The 4,258-nt window shown below is 40.7% G+C and overlaps 1 long non-coding RNA gene across 2 annotated transcripts; it reads left to right on the top strand.

Moving 5' to 3' along the window:
* Positions 1-532: 532 nt before the first annotated feature.
* Positions 533-1,044, top strand: LOC112344144. Of its 2 annotated transcripts, none has more exons than XR_002991606.1 (2): positions 533-776; positions 821-1,044. It is a non-coding gene; the product is annotated as an uncharacterized LOC112344144 (long non-coding RNA). The 2 variants fall into 2 exon arrangements; XR_002991607.1 differs by having other exon boundaries at positions 533-783.
* The last annotated feature ends 3,214 nt before the right edge of the window (positions 1,045-4,258 follow it).

Genomic DNA, 4,258 nt, shown 5'->3' with positions numbered 1-4,258 from the left:
GCTATGGCTGCTTTCGGCCATGGTTAAGGATTTTGCCAGAGGTAGCTTCAATTCGCTTTTATTTTGGGTTGCTGGAAGTGTGGCTTTTGGCTATGCTGACGCATGCTCCCTTGGTCGTCCTTGTATGGCTATGACTGTTGAGACCCTGGTTTTTTCTTCTAGATCTAATACTAACTTTGTTTTGTTCTGAATGTTACAGTGCACGGATCTGGTAAGCAATTGGGAAAGCCCTTTGTTTCCTAGCCCATTTTCTGTCCAGTTCTTGGTATTCCATTTGTCCAGTTCTCGATGCTACTTTATCTAGTTGGGTGTCTTCTCTTTGGGATGACTGGTAGCCTGACACTATAGTTTGCTCAGTTCTGCTCACAAGTCTGTGCGTTCCTCCAAAGCCCCTTTGTTTGCTTTTCATGTCTGTCTTGTGTTTTACTTGGTCATTCCGCGATGCCTTTTCTTTCAAATTTTGTCGCTGCTAATCTCGTAGCCCTCTCTCCCGCAGCAGCCTCTCTTTCACCCGGAGCAGCAGCAACTCTTTATCCCAGAGTGGCTCCACTGTCCTGCTTTGCTTTCCCTGTCTGGTCATGGTTAAGGATTTTTGCTTCCTGAATCTGTTTCTTTCTTTCTGTGTGGATATCTGGTAATCTCCGCATCCTTGTGGTCATTCTCACCCCTGTTTGCCCTTTGGCTGTGTTTAATTCTGTGGCCATTCCTCCATAGACTTTATTGTGCCTCTCACAGCATCAGCACCAGCAGCGGGACTTCCTCCAGCCGATTCTTAGGTGCCTGGTAAAAATGATGTCTAGGCCATAATTTTTTGTGTTAGACAAGATCGCCTGGGCCAAGAAGCTGAACGAGAACCTGACCGCAGATTTTGCTGACGATGGCACTGACTGGACAAGCCATGCGACTTTTCGGGAGCTCCATACTTCCGCTTTCTCTGGAATGGAGTAAAACATACATGTACATGGGTTGCTCACTCTTACAGAGATAAAAAGTTTCGTATCGGCCTTGAGACACGGCACTTTGGATAATGACAACCTTCCTCCAGACCACTGCTCTTGCTACTGTGGCTGGATATCTTCGGCAACTTTGGAAGAACACCTCCAAGAAGGTCGTCTTTATCAATGGCAAATGTGTCATTGACAATCCCTTGAGGACAATGTGGCTGGCTCTTTTGCTGAGCTACATAGACGACCTTCCAGCCGAGCTTTCATGCTGGGGGGTGGACCTTGAAAGTATTAGAATTTTGGATCCTGATGCTGCGGATAAATGAAGTGAGTGTTGTGGAGGATTTCAATCCTTGTCCCCCTCAGGATTTTCCAGAACTTGCTTAGCCAGAACATCTTTCAAGTACACTGGTTTCTTCCTCTCCTTCAAAGCCTTCTCTTCCTCGATTTCATCACCATTGTTATCGGAAAACTTCACCTTTGGCTTGTACATGCTGGGATCCTTCTTCTTGATCTTGGCTAGCATCTCTAAAATTAGTATCTTTGCAGCACTCCATCCTCCAGTCTTCCTCATTTGATGGCAAATTCATGTCCACAAGCTTGCACTTTCAAAGCAATGCCAATTTTGGCCTTTGCTTGAGGATAATAATTCAAAGTTGAAGAGATTAGAATACTCTTTCTTGAGCTAGTTAATTGCTATAATATAAAGACTATTGGAGGGATTTGAGAAATAAAGGAGCAAAATAGAAATATTGAACAGAAACATTGATGGGGAGACCAAAGTGATGGAAGTAAATGTAAAAAGAAATAAAATAAAAATAAAGGGAAGGAAAAAAAATTTAAAAAGTATGAAACAAAAAGGAAAAGTCTCAAATATGCAATCCTATAAACCACTTGCAGTAATAAAAGCTCAAACTCAAGATTGTTTACACTTACCACACATATGCATTTGTATAGTTATTGCTATAAAAAATGAAAACTGATTTTGTTGTTAGTACAGATGATTTTGCCACACAATGAAACTGTAAATGGCAATATGTGGCAACAAGCCAGGCAATAAAAAATAAACCCACAAGCCTTTATCAACTTTTATCATTTTGTCATTCCAGACACCACAAGCCACCCTCTGGAGGTTGTGAGTAAAGGGTCTTCCTGCCACCAAAGTAGAGAATGTGGCAGCCACCAATGCCATCTTGTCCTACCACTGTTAGAGTCAAGCCAAGTGGCTTGAGTCACATTTCTTCAATTTAAGGTTTTTAGTTTTGCTATTTTGTAAGAGCTGCTCTCTTTCTTTAGAGTGTTAGATGGAGACTCTTCACATGGTATTAGAGGCATAGTGCTTTAGACATTAGGTGTCATCTCTATCCTCTTGGAGAAATGGAGCAATGGAACAATGAATTTCTTTGTTGTAGAATTCTGGTTTATGAAGTGGGGATTTATGAGCATACCTATACATAGAAGCTGCTTAAACAAATTATGGCATGCAATTTGTAAAAGGGTGAGTGTTACTGCAATAGATTTCACTCACAATACAATGTCCATATGGCAGTTTTCTATTGGTTCGGCATTAAATGTCATTTGGATGCCTCATAGATACCCCATGGATGCTTGCCTAATGGGTCGATGATATCCCCATAATATGAATAATGTGTTCTACATATATGCCACATATCATCAAGTTTGACCCCATAACATAGGGATTCATCAGGTCATAGGGTTTAGGAGATGCTTCCTTGTCTTAGTGCCCTGCTTTAGTGCTTTGTTATTCGGCATGTTTCTTGGTAGCAAATGTGGAAAGTAACTTGGTTTGCTAGTGATTGGTTTTAAATGTTTTTATGGGTAGTGTTGGAAGTGGCTTTGATTTACTACTCGATTGCTCTCTATGGACTTTCAAATTCCTACCATGAGTATAGTTCCCTCCCTAGTTTACTTCAAATTTGTATCATTAAAGCTTTTTTTTCCAACTTTACTAGAAGACGTGGAGGAAGACAAGATGGACGGCCTTCCATCCAATTTTAGTGATTCGGATTGTGGTTCCAATATGGATAGTGACAATGATGCTCTCCTAGAGGTTTACTTAGTTTCTAGCCTCCTAAATTCATGATTTATATGTTTCTAGGCCTTCTATAATTTTTTGCAATCGAGGGGATTCAGTAGTCCAGCCGCATTTGGCACTTGGATGCACTTGAAGATCCTCGAGACTAAGACTACTGCTTACCTCGCATGCTATCTTAGAATTTCTAAGCCAACACTATACAAATACATGATCAATCGAAATTGGAGAGGTGTATATTATAGAGTACCACTCAAAGAGGCACTTCATCATGTTCAAACTAACAATGCCATGAATTGAGGTGACACAAATTGGGGGATTATCAATTCTCGATCTAGCTATCGAATTGGAGGATACTGGTTTAGCCGACGCCAGGCCTTAGCCACTCACAATCCAAGTAGACTAGAACAGAGGCATATGACAAGGATTCAACGACGGACAAGAACAAGGAGGCTTATGCACTTTGCCATGTGGATTGAGAGTATTCTTTCATTTCTGCTTTTTTGTTAACACATGTGGGAACAAGATTATTGTAGCATATTGCAAGCTTGTAAGCTATGGTTTCTATGTACATGCCATTATTTGTGGGGCAACTCATTATATTGTAGCTTGTAAGCTAGCTACCTCCAAAGAATCCTATGCAATATTCAACACATATACATAGGCTATCTGTCAATTTGGAAGGCCCAAGTGCATTTGGAGCGACAATGCTCTAGAGCACAATGAGGTTGAGAGCGACATAGTCTACTATTGGGGTCTTGCAATTAAGAGTTTCATACGTAGGACATCAACACGTAACCAGGTACTCACAGCATTAGAGTTTTTCCAAATAAGGACTAAATCAAATTTGTTTTATAGCGCATAGAGCATTTGTGGAGAGAGCTCTTTGAGTTCATGGTGTGGTTTTATAAGCACCTTTTTGAGTCCATGGAAGATATGGGAATTCTCGATGTGCACAACTAGAGTCTATGTTGTGTCTTTGCTTCGTACCTCAAGAAGCATATTTCACATTGGGTTGCAACCTGGAACCTCCATGAGGTCCATTCGTATTGATGTGATGATTACTTCAGACCATCTCATATTTCTACAAACCTATTTCAACCGATGAAATGAGAGCTTGGGTAAAAATTTTGGTAACGTTACAGAATTCTTTATAAATTGTGCTTTTGTAGAATTATGCCGGCTGTTGGTGGAAAAGATATTAAAAACGTTCCTAGACCATTTCTCTCCAATGTTGAAGGTGCAACTCTGTCAAAGGTAA

This window comes from Selaginella moellendorffii, unplaced genomic scaffold, assembly GCF_000143415.4.
Source record: "Selaginella moellendorffii unplaced genomic scaffold, v1.0 SELMOscaffold_3, whole genome shotgun sequence".
Lineage (NCBI taxonomy): Eukaryota > Viridiplantae > Streptophyta > Lycopodiopsida > Selaginellales > Selaginellaceae > Selaginella > Selaginella moellendorffii.
The sequence above is the reverse complement of the archived record's forward strand: the minus strand, read 5'-3'. Positions and strand labels throughout refer to the sequence as shown.